Below are 21,014 nucleotides of genomic sequence, written 5' to 3'. Positions count from 1 at the left end.
TATAGTGTCAGTTAAAAATCAGTGTTTGCCAGGGGTTGTGAGAAGAAGAGGCCGAATATACAGAGCACAGAAGATTTTCAGGGCATTGAAAGTACTATGTATATTACCATAATAATGCATATGTGTCACTATACATTTGTCCAAACCCATAGGATGTGAAATACCAAGAGTGACTCTAATGTCAACTGTGCATTTTGAGTGATTCTGATTTGTCAGTGTAGGTTCATCAATTGTAACAAATGTACCACTCTGGAGGAGGATGTTAATGGAGAAGCCTATGCATGTGTGAAGGCAGGAGATGTATGTACCTTCCCCTCAATTTTTCTTTGAATCTAAAACTGATCTCAGGAAATGTCTTAATAAAAAAAATAGAGTTTACATGAGTACATGGGATAGATGTTTTTTTTTTAAGGTGAATAGATACAACAAAGATAATTTTAGACACTGAGAAGTGGTATGAAGATTATAATAGGTTAAGTCAAGGAAAACATCTGTGAGGAGAGAACACCTGAGGTAAAACATGAAGACCAAAGAGAATCCAGCCATACGACTATTGAGGAAGTATCCCTGCAGGCTGGGAAATGAGGAATTGTAAAGATCCTAGTTGGAATGAGCAGAAATAAGGATTAATGTGCAAAGTGGGAATTCAGGGAGAATCAAGAACAGCATCATAGAGGAGAGAATACTTAAATAAGATCTTTAAGAAGTTCACTTAAAGAAGGGGTACGCCCTTCACTTTTGGAAGAACTGATGCAAACTCATGTGGGTACCTGAAATATTCTGGGGCAGGAAGCAGACAACAACAGATAAATATCGTTATGTATAAGGGAAATAGAAGGAAAATTGGGCTGTACAGTGAAATACTACAAATTCTAGAAATAAGCCGGTGAATGATTTGAAGAAGGGATTGGTGTGAGTAGAACTGTATGCTTTTGAAATGTTAGCCTGGCAGTAGCAGTGGTACATGGGTGGGTGTGTGGAAGGCAGGATGGAAAAGACGTGTAACAGAAGGATATTGAATTCCTCTGTCAGAAGATGATGCGTATCCTTTCCTGGAGCCCTGGCAATAGAAATGAAAGAGAAAGAACATATTAACTAAGCTTTTAAAGGAAGACTTAATTACACCCAGGTTTGAGAATTGTCTTGGGCAAAACAGTTCTTGCCTAAGGGCAGTTCCTAGACCAGGCTCCAGCTGTTAGCAGGCAGTAGGCAATACTTCTGGCCAAAAGAGTACCTGGGTCCTAAGGGAAGGGGATCCAGGAGCTTACAGTATCTACTACCTTTTCTCCTCATTTCAGAATCTAAGTAACACGATGACAGAAGTCTTAGTCTTTTTTTGAGGGGGGGAGCAGTAATGTATCAAACACTAGAACATTCCCATAGCACATAGCAGTTACTAAGTGTTTGTTAAATGGGGAAGTTCTCCCTGTGGATCTAAAGCAGACAAAGGTGTTTATAGGCTTCATTTGCTGGCAGGAGAAACTTATCTAGATCACCTTTTCATTGACTGTATAAATTCAAACGTCCCAGCTTCATGTTAGAGAGTTTAACTCCTTACTGGATTAAGCCCTCTTCTCCCATTCCTTGCCTGGCCATTGGTCTCCAGTGCTGAAAACCTCTGATGTAGGCATTTGTATGTATCACCTGATTCCAAAATTAGTACTCTTAATTTCCACAGATAGTATTGTGTTCATTTTTCACTTGCATTTATTTTAATTCATGTATTTTTTGAATGTTGAGTATTCATAACAATTCTTGTAGGTTTTGTGAAGTATTTCAATTTGTTTTAAATTCATTTGTGGTGTGAGGGATTTTTGAGAATATATAATCTGTCTGTAACTTCTGGCTATTTGTAATGAGGCCCATTGGGCATCTAGCAAGTCTGTTTTGTTCTTCTTTAATTGCCTGGAATTTGAAAATATCACTGTTCTGTGCAGATTTCTTTAACTCATTCTTTTCCATATTTACTGAAGTCATTTTTTAAATTTTTATGCAAGTTGTGACATGCACATTACCTCTATCACTGTTTTCTAGTTGCCCATTTATTTATTTTCATCCAGTAGCACAAAATCAGTAGATTCAATTCTTATTTTCATGAACAAATTGACCCTTGCTTCCTGATGGTATCAGCTTTGAGTAAAAAGCTGTCAGGTTTTAAAATTGATCCATTCAATTCTGTAACCAGTTTTCAGACTGCTGTGGAAATGAACATATACAAACAACACCTTCATGCATCACTCTCCTTGTTGCCTCTCATAATCCCTGCCCTACCCCGACACACTTCTTTCTCCCACTCCGGCCAACATCACAGCCACAACATTAGTGGTTCCTCCTTCATGGCTCAGGCCAAATATCATCATCTCTGTGCAATATCTCTGTAGACCCGTGTGATTTGTAACTCATTGTATGACAGTGGTATTCACATTATACTTTTTATATTATCTATCTCCTCAACTTAGAATAAGAGCCCCTAAAAAGATGCAAATAGATCTAATTAATTTTTATAAAGAAAACACTTAGCATAGTTGCTTATACATAGTAGGTATTCATGTTGAATATTGAACAACTAACCAATCCCCCATTTTTTCAGATGCTGTCAATGTACATATACAGATATTTTATAAATACAGTGCACCCTTTGTAGCCTCTGGTTCCACTTTCACATATATGGAGGGCTGACTGTACTATGTCATTTTATATAAGGAACCTGAGTATCCATGGATTTGGTATCTGCGGTGTTCTAGAAGCTATCCCCTGCTTAGATACTGAGAGATGACCACATCTCATAATTTGACTTTTTTTTTCCTTTCAGACGAATGTAACCACAATGAATAATGACAGAAGCAGAGATTGCAGTGATACTGCTATTGACTGAAGAATGCCAAGAATCAATGGCTACCACAGAAAGCCAGGAAGAGGCAAGGGTGAGAGTCTCACATGGCACATGAATCTGCTGACACCTTCATTTTGGATTTTTAGCTTTTAGAACTGTGAGAAAATAAATGTCCAGAGTTTTAAGCCAATAGTTTGTGGTGCGTTGCCAGAGCAGCCCTAGGGGCATATATTTAGTCTATATAGTCAAACAGAAACTAGGTAAATCTGTCATACAAATATCTGTATTTTGGGAAACAGGTATATCATGATATGTTTCTTTAAAGAAAGTTTTCTTTGGTAAACAAGCCTGGGAAATAGTGCATATTATATGTCTCTTTTGTAGATTATGATGGTTAATTTTATGTGTCAATTTGACTGGGCCATGGGTGCTCAGATATTTGGCTGAACATTATTCTGGATGTTTCTGTGAGGGGATTTTTGGATGAGATTAATTGAGATTAACATTTTAATTGGTAGAGTAAAGAAGACTGCCTTTCACAACGTGAGCAGGCCTCATCCAATCAGTGGAAACCCTGAATAGAACAAATAGGATGAGCCTTCCTCTAGTAAATCTTCAGACTTGGCCTACGCCATCAGCTCTCCTGGATCCCAAGCCTGCTGGGCCACACCGCAGATTTGAATTTGTCAGTCTCCATAATTGGTGAGTCCAATTAACAGTTCTACAGTAAAGCCACTTAGATGGCTTTGTTTAACCACCTTTTTTGAAATTTGATTACTAAAAGGTTTATTTACTGAATTCCTATAGAATCGCATCCAAATGGTTTGTACTTGGGAAATGCATATTTATACATACATACACACACATATATATTATATATGATATGTATATGTTTAAAACATATAAGAGTATAGATGCAGGGAATTTTTAAAGCAGTATTATATGACCAGTAACCTTAATATTATTGGTGACACATATAGCTGTTCAGTTGCTACTCAAAAGCCACAATTTCTTGAGAGTACCTAATATTATGGGTCTTCAAGTGACAAGATTTCTGTAGGTCCTGATCAGTCCTTGCTACACTGATCTATCCTTTCTGACCAACATACAGACCAAAGTATAATTTCAGTTGATTTATGTAAGAGATTAGGAATCATGTCCTCCAAAGAACAATCAGAAGAAACCAACAGGTCTAATTTAATGGAAGTAATAGCTACACATGCATTTTGGTTATTTTAGCATAATTAACAGTTGGAAATGTTTGATCAAAATAAATATTTATATACAAAGTTATTATATGAATGCAAATGACATGAAAAGCACCATGTTACTACTCATAAAAATGGTCATACTAAGTAGTATACAGAAAATGATTGGATTTTAGTGGTTCCACAAAAACACATTCAGTTGATGGAAATGGGAATTTTATAGCAATGATCAAATTGAATAGGTTCTGTATGCTGTCTTTTGAAGCATGAAACTCATTCGTAATTATTCTGTTGTTAACTGGCTTTTTACTGATTTACTACTTCTGTCAGGTTATTTCTGTATTTACTCAAGATTGACTTGTACTACATTTTTATGAACAGACTTAGTAATGCACCATAAAAAATACATTTACACAGTCTTATAGGATTAACTATTGTGCTTCCTTAAGAAAACTTTTCTCTTTTTTCCTTTTTTTACAAGGAGTTGATATTATTTTTTGTAATTTGCTTTGATTATTCACTGTAAGTGCATGTCTTTCTTTGGGGAGATTTCTGGGTTGATTTATTTCTGCATTGGGTATATCGCTTTCTACTATCACATTCATCCTTGTGATTCAAGAGCTTAGTGGGCAGTGTAGATATTCCGACCTAGGAACAACAACTATGAAGTGGTCTGCATTAAAAAATCAATCAAGAGGCCAACAAATCACTTCAACAGTTTTCATCTTCAAAAAGGCTGTGTGTGTAAATCATGAAAAGGTAGTAAGTTTATGCACTTGAGAGACTGGTAGGGATTAAAAAGCACATCAGAGGAAAGAGGGATGCCATCTAGCTGAGCTAATAAGTTCTTCAGAAAAATTAAAGGGAGAGACTTGAAGGTATGAATAAATTATATCATTAAAATTTGGTCCTGTGCACTGTTCCCTCCATTTCTTATAGTAAAATTTGCATTGGATGATTAGTTTTAATTTTGTTGATTTTCAGCAGTGTATTCCTAAATGTCCAAATGGATAGACTTATTTTCTAAATTAGTTATTTTCAGTGGCTAAAATTGATTAATATTGGGTACTTTTGTGGTCTTCATTGTTGTAAATATTAAGTTAATGACTTTGAATCTGTACTTTCTAATGTCCAAGTCACTGCTCATTAGAGGATTAAATGACTAGACAGAGTATCTTTAAATATTAAGTTCAGTGCAAGAAAGGAAATATTCAGTGAGCTATAGATGACTTGCCATTGTTATTACTTCAAGGTAATATTCAGTATTCAAACATTCAAGTTTTACTGTATGTGACACACAATTTTGTGTTTACTAAGAAATTGCAAAGGGACAATATTCTTTTTTTATTAAACGTGCAAATATTTTTAAGTAACTTTTCAGAAATTTTAGTGGGTGTTTAGTATCATCAAAAAGTATTTTAAGAGTTTATTATTACCAGTGAGAATATTGCAGGAAGTTTTCTTCTCCATCGAATGTTAGGTAGCTAAAGGAAAAGGTCTAGCCAGGGGAAAAAATGCTCCTTTTCAGTTGTAATGGTTAAACAGAAATATCTAGGTTTGTTGTACTTTTCACAAAGTGAGATATGAAAGCTTAAGAAACTGAAGGGATAAAGATAAAATAATTTTTGTTTAGATAATGATAATTTGTCTAAAGGTATTCATGTATTGAATTTAAATTATAAGACAACATGGTAAGAATCAATACAGGAGTGAAGTCAGCAGAATGGCAGGTGAGAAGCTCCCTTTGTCTCTCCCCTTCGATGTACAATCAGTAAAGCATCTACAGCTCAACAGAGGTGCCTCTGCCCAGTGCACCAGGACACTGGAGAATTCCATACATCTGTACATCTAAAGGTGGATAACACAGAGGAGGTGGAACCAGAGGGAACAGCAGAGACAACACCTGCAATCACAGCCCTCTGGCCATGGGAGTGGAGCCCACAGCCCCAGAGAAGTGGTAGCAGCAGGGAAGGTAGCACACATGACTCCAGCCTCCTCCATACGGTGGTGCCGCCAGCCATAGGTCACTGGACAATAGTGGTAGTAGGGCCTGTGATCCCATCCCTCCAGCTACTGAAGTGCCCACGACTCTGACTTCTCACCACCACCCCCATACTGGCAGAGCCTGTGAACCTTACAAATGCCAGACATGGCAGAGGGACCCTGGTAATTCCAGCTCCCCCACCCCTCTGTGGTGGTATAGCCTGTGACTCAGGGGATCTCAGACACAGTGGAAGAGCCCAATGTCCTAGTACCTCAGGCAGTGGTGCCAGGCAGCAGCAAGGCACCAACACCACTGAAGGCACAAGAAGCTATAATGTGAGTGGACACAGGGCAACACCTCTGATAGAGATGGTGGAAGGTGGAATGTGCTGAATCTCATGCATCACCAGAGGCAGCTCAGGTAAGAGAAACCAAAAACTTCTGCTATAGCACCACCTACTGGAAACAAAAGAAAGACCTCTAATTTCTAACCTGTTGAATCATTAGAATCAAGTAGAAAGACGTTGATTGCTACTTCAAATAGGCCAGCAGAGGAACAACTTATCAAGCACACGAAGAATCAAAGTAGCACTGTACCACAAAAGGAAAATGATATTTCTCCAGAAACAAAACCTAAACTCATGGAATATTGTGATCTGACTGATAGAGAACTCAAAATAGGTGTCATATAGGAACTCAGTGAGCCATAAGAACACTTAGGCAGTTCAGTGAGCTCAGGTATAAGGTTAAAGAACAGAAGAAATAGTTTACTGAAAAGAATGAAACTCTAAAAAAGAACCAAATTCTGGAGCTGAAAAACACAGTAAATGAGATGAAGAAGGCATTAGAAAGCACTGGAAATAGAGCAGACCATGTGGAAAAGAGAATTAGTGAGATCAATGATAGAAATCGAGAAATGATACAAGCTGAAGCAGAAAAAGAAATAAAAAATATTGAGGAAGTTCTTTAAGAACTATCTGACACTTTTAGGAAGGACAACATTAGGGTAAAGTGTATCCCAGAAGGAGAGGAGAGGAAGAAGATAAGCAGAGAGTTTATTTAAAGAAATAATAGTTGAGAACTTACCACACTGGAGAAGGAACTGGATACACAAGTCCATGAAGCTAAGAGAACACGTAATAACCTCAATGCAAAAAAAGCTTCTCAAAGGCACATTGTATTAAAATTGTCAAAAGTCAATGGCAAAGAAAGAATTTCAAAGGCATCCAGGGGAAAAGGATGGTAACCTACAGAGGAACCTCCATTAGGCTATAAGCAGATTTCTCAGCAGAAACTCTACAGGCCAGGAAAGAGTGGAGTGACATTCTCAAAATACTGAAGGGTAAAAACTGTCACCCAATATTACTCTATCCAGAAAAATTGTCATTCAGATATGAAGGAGCAATAAAGACTCCTCTAGGCAAACAAAAGCTGAGGGAGTTCATCAGCACTCGACTTGCTTTGTAAGAACTGTTGAAAGAAACTCTTCTACCAGAAACAAAAAGGAAAAAGTACACAAAACTTTGTATAAGATGATAATAGAAGGATAGAATCAGAAAATTTCAACTTTTTATCAGAATAGGGTTTTAAACATTATAGCATTAAGTTTAAAGGAAGAAAAGGAAAAATAACTATAGTTATTTCAATTTGGTAACAAATTCACAACATTAAAAGGGATAATTTGAGACAACAAAAACACAAAGGGGAAGAGGAAGGATGGAACCTGTATAGGTAATAAAGATAAGACACTATTCACTATCTACTATTATACAAACCTCATGGTAACCACAAGTCATAAATCTATAGCAGAGATGCAAAACATGAAAAAGAGGAGACTGGTACATGGAAAGAGGAGATAAAACATGATAGAAAACCACCAAACCAAAATGGGAGACAGAAACAAGGAGAAAGAAACAATGGAGATACAGAACTACCAGAAAACAAAAGATAAAATGGCAGTACTAAGTCCTCATCTATCAATAATTACCTTAGATGTAAATGGATTGAATTTACAAATCAAAAGACACAGAGTAGCTGGGTGAATTAAAAAGCAAGACCAACCTATATGTTGCCTCCAGGAGATTCAGCTATAGAGACAAACATAGGCTCAAAGTAAAGGAATTAAAGATGGTACTCCTCCCAAGTGGCAGCCAAAAGAAGAGGGTATAGCCAGCCATATTCATATCAGACAAAATAGACTTCAAACCAAAAGAGATAAGAGGAAACAAAGATGGAGAGTATATAATGATAAGGGGGGCAATTCATCAAGAAGATATAACAGTTATTAATAAATATGCCTCTACCATGGAAGCACCAAAATGTATAAAACAATTATTACCAGACCAAACTGACAGCAACAGAATAATAGTAGGGGACTTTGACACAGCACTTATATCAATGGATAGATCATCCAGACTGAAAATGAGCAAGGAAGCAGCAGCCTTAAATGAAACATTAGACCAGATGGATATGATAGAGTTGTATAAAACATTTGATCCAAGTAAAGCAAAATACACATTTTTCAAGTGCACATGGAACTTTATTAAGGATAGACCAGATGTTAAGACACAAAACAAGTCTCAGTAAATTTAAGAAGACTAAAATTATATCAAGCATCTTTTTCAATCACAATGGTATGAAACTAGAAATCAAATACAAGAAAAAGCTGGAAAAAAATCATAAATATGTGGAGACTGAACAACATGCTACTGAACAACTATTAGGTCAATGAAAAAAATAAAAGGAGAAATAAAAAATTACCTGAAGACAAATGAAAGTATGACATACCAAAATCTATGGAATGCAGCAAAAGGGGTACTAAGGCTGAAGTTTATAGCGATATAGGCCTACCTCAAGAAACAAGAAAAATCTCAAACAATCTAACATTACACCTAAAGGAACTAGAAAACAATGAATAAATGAAGCACAAAGTCAGTAGAAGGAAAGAAAGAAACAATATGAGAACAGAAATAAATGAAATAAGACTAAAAAGACCATAGAAGATATTAATGAAACTAAGACATAGTTCTTTGAAAAGATAAACAAAATTGACAAACCTATAGGTAGACTCACTAAGAAAAAAATGGGAGAAGGTGCTGCTGAATCAAATCAGAAATGAAACAGGAGAAATAACTATGGATACTGCAGAAATAAAAGGATTATTACAGAATACTGTGAGCACCTATACACCAGTGAATTGGACAACTTAAAATAAATGGACAAATTCTTAGATTCTTACAACCTTCCAGGACAGATTCAGGAAGAAATAGAAGATCTGAATAGGATGATCACTAGTACATCGATTGAAACAGTAATTGAAAGATTCTCCAAAATCAAAAGTCCAGGACTAGATGGCTGCACAGGTGAATTCTACTGAGCATTAAAATATTGAATACATTTCCTTCTCAAACCATTCTAAAATATTGAAGAGAAGGGAATACTTCCTAACTCATTTTAAGAGGTCAACATCACCCTGTACCAAAACCAGGTAAAGACAACACACAAAAAAGAAAATTTCAAGCCAATAACTTTGATGAACAAAGATGCAAATGTCCTCAAGAAAATCAAATACAACAATACATTAAAAGGATCATACACTATGATTAAGGAGGATTTATTCCAGGGAGTCAAGGATGGTTCAGATCTGCAAATCAATCAATATTGTACACTATATTAATAAAATGAAGAATAAGAATCACATGACCATCTCAATAGATGCAGAAAAAGCATCTGACAAGACTCAACACCCATTTATAATTAAGAAAACTCATGATAAAATGTGTATCTCATCATAATGAAGGCAATATATGACAAACCCACAGCTAACATTGTAGTCAAAGATGAAAAACTGAAAACTAGCCCTGTAAAGTCAGGAACAAGACAAGGATACTCTCAGCAGTCTTACTTAACAGTATTGGAAGTCCTAGCCAGAGCATTTAGGCAAGAAAAAGAAATACAGTATATCCAAATTGGAAAGGAAGAAATAAAACTGTCACTATTTGTTGATGACATGATTTTATATATAAATAAATCAAAAACTGTACCAAAAAACTATAGAAATAATAAACAAAATACATAAAGTTGAAAGATACAAAATCCACATACAAAAATCTGTTGAATTTCTATACATTAACAGTGAGCTAGCAGAAAGAGAAATTTAAAAAAAATCTTATTTATAACTGCAGCAAAATGAATAAAATACCTAGGAATAAACTTAACCAAGGAGGTGAAAGACTTTTACACTGAACACAATAAGACATTATTGAAACAAACTGAAGAAGACACAAATAAATGGAAATACACACCAGGTACATGGATTGGAAGAATTAACATTGTTAAAATGTCCATTTTATCTAAGGCAATTTACATATTCAATGCAATTCCCATCAAAATCCCAATGACACTTTTCTCAGAATGTAATAAAAAAATCGTAAAATTTATATGAAACCAGAAATGACCCCAAATAGCCAAAGCAATCTTGAGAAAAAAAAAAAATCTGGAAGTGTCACACTCCCTGATATCACTCTATATTACAAAGCCATAGTAATCAAAACAGCATAGTATTGACAGAGAAACAGATACACAGATAAATGGAACAGAATTGGTATCCCAGAAATAAACCCACAGTATACAGACAACTAATGTATGACTAAGGAGCAGAGAATATATTGATGAGACTCACCAATAAATGGTATTTGTAAAACTGGACAGCCATATGTAAAAAGATGAAACTAGATCACTATCTCACATCATACAAAAAAAAATCAACTTGAAGTGGATTAAAGTCTTGAATGTGAGACCTGACAGCATACAACTTCTAAAAGAAAACATGGGCAGTATGCTCTTTGACATTAGTCTTGGCAATATCTCTGTAGATATGTCTCCTCAGGCAAGGGAAACAAAAGCAAAAAATAAACAAATGAGACTGTATTAAACTAAAAGACATAGCAAAGGAAACCATCAACAAAGTGAAAAAAGAACATATTACATGGGAGAAGATATTTGCAAATGATTTATCAGATAAGGGGTTAATATCCAAAATATACAAGAACTCATACAACTCAACAACAATGACAACAACAACAAAATTCAGTTAAAAAATGGGCAGAGGAACTGAGTAAACATTTCACCAAAGAAGACATACAAATGGCCAATAGGCACTTGAAAAAATGCTTGACATCACTAATTATTAAGGAAATGCTAATAAAAACCACAATGAGATATCACCTCATGCCTGTTAGGGTGACTGTTATCAAAAAAGATAAGAAATAACAAGTGTTGGTGAGGATGTAGAGAAAAGGAAACCTACATGAACTGTTGGTGGGAATCTAAATTGATGCAGCCACTAAGGAAAATAGTATGGAGCTTCTTCAAAAAATTAAGAGTAGAACTACTATATGATCTAGCTATCCCACTTCTGGGTTTTTATATAAAGAATACAGAGCATTAATTTGAAAATATATAGGCACCCTTATGTTTATCACAGCATTATTTATAATAATCAAGCTATGGAAACAACCTAAGTGCCTGTCAATGATAGCACTCATCACTGATGAATGAATAAAGAAGATGTGGTATATATGTACATTGGAAGACTACTCAGTGATGTAAAGAAAAAAGATGAAATCTTACCATTCATGACAACATGGATAGACCTTGAGAGTATTATGGTAAATGAAATAAATCAGAAAGTCAAATACCATATGATTTCACTCATATGTGGAATATAAAAAACAAATAAAAAGTTTAAAAAATAAATGAACAAACCAAACCAAAACAAACATGTAGATACAGAGAACACAGTAGTAGTTACCAGAGTGGAAGGGGAAGAGGGGAGAACAAAATAGGTAAAGGGAATCATTTGCATGGTGTCCAATAGAAATTAAATTTTTGGTGATGAGCACACTGTAGTGTATATAGACATATATAGTATTGTACATACTAAACTTATATAATGTTATAAAAACCTTTGTTACCTCAATAAAAAATAAAAAAGAACAGTAGGACATTCCCCCTAGCAGTGTATGAAGATTCCAGTTTCTCTACATCTCTGTCAACACTTGTTATTGTCTGCCTTTCAGCCCTTAAGGCTGTAGCCCTTTTAGATTAGACTCATCCCAGTGGGTGTGAAGTGGTATCTAATTGTAATTTCTATTTGCATTTCTTTATCTGGTTGAGGAAGCTCCCTTTCTCTCCTAGGTTTTGGGTAACATATCAATAATTATACTAATTATGCTTATAATATTATAATTATGTTATATTACATTATAATAATTATAAATGGTCTAAATTCACCAAACAGAAGAGATTGACAGTATAGATAGTAAAACACAATCCCTCTGAATGCTATTTATAAGAAAGTCACTTCGATTTCAGTGACATAGTTCAGTTAAAAATAAGAGATGGAAAAATATATAAATGCAAGCATTAATCAGAAAAGCTGGAGTGACTGTGTTAATATCTGGTTAATTAAGTTTCCATAGAGAATTACTAGAGACAAAGAGGTACATTAAATAATCTTAAAAAGGATCAATCAAAAGGAAGAAATAATGATCCTAAATGTGTACACACCAAATAGCTACCTTGAAATCCATGAAACAACAACTGATATCACTGAAAGTAGAAATAGTATATCCACTGTTTTATTTGGGGACTTTACTACCTGCCTCTCAGCAAATGGTAGAACTACTAGTCAGAAGTCAGCAAGGATAGGTGGAACCACACAGTCAACTAGTGAGATCTTTTTTTTTTTAATTATCAGTTACAATGTGGCCATTTCTGGTATACAGCCTAATGTCCCAGTCGTGCATATATATACATATATTTGTTTTCATATTATTATGCATTAAAGATTATTATAAGATATTAAATATATCTTCCTGTGCTAGACGGAAGAAATTTATTTTTATCTGTTTTTATATACAGTGGTTAACATTTGCAAATCTCAAACTCCCAAATTTATCCCTAATTGTCATGTATTGAACAGCAACCAACAACAGCAAATTGAACTTTTCTCAAAATGAGGTATTCACCAACATAGTCCATAGTTTGTATCATAATTTAACAAATAAGTTTAATAAAATTTAACAAATTTAAATGATTGAAAGTATATAGAATGTCTTCCCTGTCCAGAATGGAATCAGATTAAAATAGAAAGACAACAGGAAAATCTCTGAACACATGGAATGTTTGAAAAAATTCGGTTAGAAAATGGGCAAGTGGCATGAATGGACATTTCACTGATGAGGATATGCAGATGGCACATAAGCATAGGTGAAAACATTCGCCTTCGTAAGACATTAATGAAGTACACATTAAAATCATAATAAGATGTTACTACATAGCTATCAGAATGACTAAAATAAAAAAGAATGAAAATACCAAATAGTGGAAGGATGTGAAGAAACTGCATCACTGTTATATTGCTGGTGAGAATGTAAAAATAGCACAGCCGCTCTAAAAATTTCTTTGGCAGTTTTCTATAAAACTAGAGCTGTAATTACAATTCAACCCAGCAGTTGTACTACTGGTTGTTTATTCCAGAGAGATAAAAACTTGTGTTCACACAGTAACCTGTACATGAATATTCAAAGCAGCCAATCTTGTTCTTAATAGCCAAAAACTGAAAACAGCCCAGATATCCTTTAACAGTTAAATAGCAAAACAACTGTGGTACATATATACCATGGACTACTTACTAGTCTGCAATAACTGAGAATGATATATAAATATTGACACCTTGGTTGAATCTGCACGGAATTATGTTGTATGAAAGCCAATATAAAAGTTATATAATGTATGATTCTATTTGAGTAACATTTTTTAAATGAACTTTAGAAATGGAAAATGTGTTATGGTTGCTGAGATTTAGAGGGGGCAAAGGAAGTGTAGTGAATTGAGGAAGTATAAATAAGATTAGTGAATCATGTGAGTGTCAGTATCCTACTGTGATATTGTACTAATTTTTCAAAATGTTACCATTGGTGGAACTGGGTAAAGGGTACACAAGATTTTTTTGTATTTTTCTTAAGATTGCCCATGAATTTCAAATTAAATCAAGAAAATGTCAGTGAAAAATGTGTGATGAGATAATGTTTCAATATTATTTTAGGTGGTGTAAAATTAAGATCACAGAGACCTTCTTGACATATGAATGTAAATATGCCATTCATTTTCTTACTTAATGAGGCTCTAGAAAAATATGCCTTATATTTCTGTAATGTTAAAAAGTCTCCATATCTGTCTGCCCCTCTAGCTTCATTGTCACCTGATGTTGTATATTTATGACATTCTGTGCATTTACCTCAACTGACAGAGCACTTTTAGATGCATGATCTCTGCTTGAAACACCTTTCCATCCCCTCTCACCTCCTGAAATCCTTTTTAACTATTTAAGTTGATTTTAATACCTCTTCTACATCTCTCAGTGCATTTCTTTCATTGTATTATGAGTGATTTATTTAAGGAATCTATTGCAATCCCCCTACTCTAGCTCTGAGAACATAGATTATGAATCCCCAGAACTAAGCACAGTTGACATATAACAAATGTTCAACAAATACTGATTAAGAAAATGGGAGTTTTAGATTTAGTTTTAAAACATTCCTTCTGAAATTTTAGTACTCTGAGACTTATATGCAGAATTCATGTTGCAAAACTTCTCTTTGCATATAATTATTTCTGCATAGTTTCAGCTCTTAATGCAGGTTAAAGAACTTTTAAAGATTCATGTTCTACAGCTCTTTCCCTTGTGGTTTTGGTGGAATGTACTGATAATTACTTATATTCACACCAGGAGATTTCAGTAACTAATAATTGCTAAGGTTGTGCTTTTCTTAGGAAATTATACCTAAGCATCCCTAAGGAAGAATAGCCGTTGAAACTCAGATGTTCTAAAAGTAATCTTTTACGCTTACTTTTATAAACCCTTCAACTCTTCATTTCATTGTATCACCCAGTACACATACCAGTTATGTTACAGCAGGCAGACAGCTAGATACGAGCAGAGAAACCAGGAGCATGGGCCAAATGGAAGGAAACTATACATCTTGTGAACAAGGAGAATCCTTGGGTAGTCAAAGAAAAGCAGGAACCTCCGGACTGACAAGAAACCGCACATTTTGGGTTGACAAATGTAATGGAGGAAGATAGAGAAAGGTGGGATAATGCAGGAATCTCTGGAATTCAAATCTAACCTTTTGCTCATTATGCCCTCATTACAATAAAATTAGCATTGCAGATAAAAAGTACCCATCATGCACCAATGTTATGGCACTTCCGATCCAGACTAAATAAGGACAAAAATCCTTCCTCCCCTCGGGGAGGTGGAGGTGGGATGAAAATCAGAAAATAAAATCCCAAACCTCTCCCTCCCCAATGAATACTCTGCGCATTCATTTTTACTCCCCATATAACCAGCTTGCCAGAGAAACTCAGGGCAGCTGCTCACCTGAGCCTGCCCGCTCTCCACATGAGAGTGTACTGTTATTTAATAAATCCTTACTTTAATTTTTTTTTTAATTGAAGTACACTCAGTTACAATGTGTTAATTTCTTGTGTACAGCACAATGTCCCAGTCATGCACATAAATACATATATTTGTTTTCATATTCTTTTTCATTAAAGTTATTACAAGATATTGAATATAATTCCCTGTGCTATACAGAAGAAATTTAGTCTTTTTAATCGATTTTTATACATAGTGGCTAACATTTGTAAGTCTCAAACTCCCAAATTTATCCCTTCCCATCCCCTTTCCCTTGGTAACCAAAGATTGTTTACTGTATCTGTGAGTCTGTTTCTGTTTTGTAAATGAATTCATTAGTGTTCTCTTTTTTTCTTTTTTTGGATTCCACATATGAATATTATCATATGGTATTTTTTCTTTCTCTGTCTGGTTTGCTTTACTTAGAATGACAACCTCCATCCATGTTGCTGCAAATGACATTATTTTATTATTTTTTATGGCTGAATAGTATTCCATTGTATGAATATACCACGACTTCTTTATCCAGTCATCTGTTGGTGGACATTTAGGTTGTTTCCTTGTCTTGGCTATTGTAAATACTGCTGCTATGAACATTGGGGTGCATGTATTTTTTCAAATTAGAGTTCCCTCTAGATAAATGCCCAGGAGTGGGATTGCTGGATCATATGGTAAGTCTATTTTTAGTTTTTTGAAGAATCTCCATACTGTTTTCCATAATGGCAGCACCAAACTACATTCCCACAAGCAGTGTAGGAGGGTTCCCTTTTCTCCACACCCTCTCCAGTATTTATCATTTGTGGACTTTTTAATGATGGCCATTATGACTAGTGTGAAGTGATACCTCATTGTAGTTTGATTTGCTTTTCTCTGATAATTAGCAATATTGAGCATTTTTTCATTTGCCTATTGGCCATCTGTATGTCTTCATTAGACAATTGCTTATTTAGGTCTTCTGCCCATTTTTGGATGGGGTTTTTTGTTGTTGTTATTAAATTGTATGAGCTGTTTATATATTCTGAAAATTAAACCTTTGTCAGTCACATCATTTGCAGATATTTTCTCCTATTCTATAGATTGTTGTTTTGTTTTGCTTATGGTTTCTTTTGCTGTGCAAAAGCTTGTAAGTTTAATTAGGTCCCATTTGTTTATTTTTGCATTTATTTCTGTTGCCTGAGTAGACTGCCCTAGGAGAACATTGCTAAGATTTATTTCAAAGAATGTTTTGCCTACGTTTTGTTCTAGGAGATCTATAGTCTTAAATATTTGTCCTTAAGCCATTTTGAGTTTATTTTTGTGTATGGTGTGAGGGAGTGTTCTAGCTTCATTGATTTACATGCTGCTGTCCAGTTTCCCCAACACCACTTGCTGAAGAGACTGTCTTTTTTCTATTGTATATTCTTGCCTCCTTTGTCAAAGATTAATTGACCATAGGTCTGTGGGCTTATTTCTGGGCTCTCTATTCTGTGCCATTGATCCATATGTCTGTTTTTATGTCAATACCACATTGAATGCTGTAGCTCTGTAGTATTGTCTGAAGTCTGGGAGGGTTATTCTTCCAGCTTTGTTCTTTTTCTTTAATATTGCTTTGGCAATTCTGGGTCTTTTGTAATTCCATATAAATGTTAGGATTCTTTATTCTAGTTCTGTGAAAAATGTCCTGGATAATTTGATAGGTATTGCATTGAATCTGTAGATTTCCTTGGGCAGTATGGCCATTTTAACAATATTGATTTTTCCAGTCCAAAAGCATGGGATATCTTTCCATTTCTTCAAGTCATCTTTAATTTCCTTAATCAGTGTTTTGTATGTCTCCATGTACTCATTTTACTTTCTTGTCCTCTATGTCTCATCTCTGAATTTTTTCTGTGATAAGGTAAGAACCTACTCTCTGGTAACAATTATATTCAGTGTATTAATTTAAATCCATAGCTGCCACAGTATTTTTAGATGTGCATAAGGAAATGTGATACAATTTTTTAAATGCCCTGATTTGGAATTGGTCAGCTTTTGTTCAGATCCAGAAGTAGATTAATGACTGTGTGACCTTGAGAAAATCACTTAATACTTTTTAACCCATTATTTTAATTAATAAATCTATGATTCATCTCAGAGTAGTTTTTGAGGATTTAATAACCTGTGGATATGAAAACCTGTGCTGCTTGATACAAAAAATAATATATATCATGAGTTCCTATACATTTCATGTTTGAGTTTTTATAACTTATGATGTTATATATGTATGATTTTGTATGAATTCACTGATATGTTGTAAGTGTGTATACACTGAAGCATTGCAGTTCTATGCTACACTTAAATGCTTAACCCTTGTAAAGCACACAAATACTTTGAAGGTATACATGATATAACTCTATTTTGCCAAGTATACTTTCATTTGGGGAGATATATTAAAAATATGTTTAATACAATGTAATGATTAAAATGTAATTTTCTGGTTTCATAACATATTCAGAGCATTTTAATTTATTCTATGTTGTGTATATACCGTACATTTTTGACATTTCCTTTTTGTAAATTTGTCATGGTGCTGATATTCTGTTGTTAAGTGCATATACGATAAGAATTGTTCTGTCTTCTTGAAGAACTTTCCTTTTTATCATTATGTATACCACTCTTTACATAATGCCCCGATACCTTTCTTTACTTTGAATTCTGCTTTGTTTGAAATTATCATGTCTACACCCATATCTTTTGATTAATATTAAACTGCTATATTTTCCTTCATCCACTTACTTTTAATCTATATTTGTCTTTATACTTTAAGTAGGTCTCTTGTAGGCAACATATAGGTGTGTCTATTGTTTGATTCACTCTGACAACCTCTATCTTTTAATTGGTGCATTTAGACTACTGACATTCAAAGTGATTATTTATATAGTTGGATTAATATTTATTGTTATGCTCTATTTGTTGCCCTTGTTCTTTTTTCTTATTTTGTCCTCCACTCTTTCTCTGCCTTTTGTGGCTTTAATTGAGCATTTTATATTATTCCATTTTCTCCTTTCTTAGTGTATTAGTTACACTTCTTTTTAACTTTTTAAAATTTCTTTACTTCTTTTCTTTTTTTAGTGATTGTCCTAGAGTTACAGTGCACATTTACAAGTAATCCAATTCTATTTTAAATAACACTATACTGCTTCATGAGTAGTGTGAGTACCTTAGAATAAAATAGTACTCTTTTGTTCATTATATCATTGGGGTCATACATTTCACTTACACATACACATACATAAGCATCCATATCAAACACAGTGTTGCTATTATTATTCTAACAAACTCTTGTCTGTTGCATCAGTCCCAGCCCATTGATGGGGATGCTCTCAGATAGGAATGCCTTAGGCACTTGCCTGGGCCCATATTACACGTAGTAAACCCCACACAGTTTTCCTGCATTGGGGCTAATGGTGTGGCTGAACCAGCCCTTCTGAGTTCTGTTATGATACATATTATGTCACAGGATACATTTCAGCAAAAACCTTCAGGGAACTTTGAGGAACCGATTTATTACTCACAGGTCCTGGAGGGTATGTGGCATGCACAAGGGCCACACACGTTGTGGGGGAAGGGGGGTGGGGAAAAAGAGAGAGAGGTAAGGAGGGGGAGAGAGAGAGTGGGAAGAGATAACATGGCCTTAGGTTCTCCTTTTGTTAAGGTCTGAAGGTGGGTTTTTGGGTTTCACTGGATCATTCATGACTAGCCAGTTTGCAGGCTAACAGAGGGAAGTTTGGCAGAGGAGAGTAGAGGCGGGGTCACGGAAGTGGTCAATTATCGGGGTCATGCAGGGTTTTCTGACAGAGAAACTTCATGGGTGTGGGGGCCTAGTTTTTAATCTGGTTGGTTTGCTAGTGGCTGTGCCCTACAACTAGCAATGTATTTATTCAAGGTGGATGTCTTTTGACATGGATGCCTTGGCAATCAAAAGCTTAATGTCAGGCACTTACACTACCATTGTTAGATCAACTAAGAATAAGAACAAAATAATTTTTTTACCTTTGTCTGTGTTTTTTCCTTCTTTATGTGAATCAGAGTTTCTCACCTATATTATTTCCCTTCTCTCTAAATAACTTCTTTTATTATTGCTTGCAAGGCAACTCTACTGGCAATAGATTTCCTCAGTTTTTGTTTTGATAAGAAAGTCTTTATTTCTTCACTTTTCAAGGATGATTTTTGCAGGGAACAGAATTCTTATTTGGTGTTTTTGTTTTCTCTCAACACTCTTATTTTTCACTGTGCTCTTTTCTTGCTTGCATGTTTTCTGAGGAGCAGTTGGATGTCTTTCTTATATTTGCTTTTCTATAGGAATGGTGTTTTTTCCTTCTGGCTTCCTAATTCAGGATCTTTTAATTTATCTTTGACTATCTGTAGCTTGAATATGATATGCCTAGGTGTAGGTTTTATGATTTATGACATCCTGAGCTTCCTGGATCTGTGGTTTGGTATATGACATTAATTTAATGAAATTCTCAGTCATTGTTTGAGATGTTCTGTTCTTTTCTCTCCTTCCAGTATTCCCATTACATTTATATTACACCTTTTGTAGGTGTTCTACAGTTCTTATTCTGTTATGTTTATTTTTCAGTCTTTTTTTCTGTTTGCATTTCAGTTTTAGAGGTTTTCTATTAAGAATTCTCAAGCTCAGAGCTCTATCCTCAGTCATGTCCAGTCTGCTAAGTTCTTTTTAGTGGGCATTCATTCTTAAAGGCAGTTTTCATTTCTGTTGCAAGGATTTTGATCTCTAGAATTTTTTCTTGTTCTTTTCTTAGGTTTCCATCTGTCTGCTTACGTTACTTATACGTTCTTGTATTCTGTTTAGTTTATCCATTAGAGCCCTTAGCATGTTAATCACTGTTCTTTTTAAATTCTTGGTTTGATCATTTCTACATCCCTACCATATCTGAGTCTGGTTTTGATGCTTGCTCTGTCTCTTCCAAATGTGTTTTTTACCTTTTAGTATACCTTATCATTTTGTATGTGTATATGTATGATCTGTTTGGATTTCAGAGTCAGTATATTCGACATTTGCACTATTTGCTCTGAGCCATTTACCAGGGAACCCATCATGATGTACTGGGTAAAAAGGAACTGTTGTAATAAGCCTTTAGTAATGTGAAGTAAGTTGTGGGGAGAGAAGTGTTCTATAGTCCTATGATTAGGTCTCTGTATTTTAGTGGGTCTGAGTCTCTAGAATGTGAACTTCGTATGTGCTTCTCAGTCCCTCCTACCTCTTTTAGGTTTGACAGGATGGCTGGAGTTGGCAGGAGTTGATTGCTTCCTTTTTTCCCCATAGAAGTGTTAGGTAGTTAGATAGAAATGAGTACTGGGCAGGGGGAGAGGAATGGAAAAGAGTAACCCAGAATATATAACACTACACCTGCACTCAGCATAAGGGGCTTCAGAAACTTTTACTGTCTCGGAATAAAGGCCAGCAAAGAAGCCGGCTACAATCAAATGCTGCGGCTGTGCAGTAGAGAGAAAGACTGGCTTA

The sequence above is a fragment of the Camelus bactrianus genome, chromosome 3, assembly GCF_048773025.1.
Source record: "Camelus bactrianus isolate YW-2024 breed Bactrian camel chromosome 3, ASM4877302v1, whole genome shotgun sequence".
NCBI lineage: Eukaryota > Metazoa > Chordata > Mammalia > Artiodactyla > Camelidae > Camelus > Camelus bactrianus.
The sequence above is the reverse complement of the archived record's forward strand: the minus strand, read 5'-3'. Positions refer to the sequence as shown.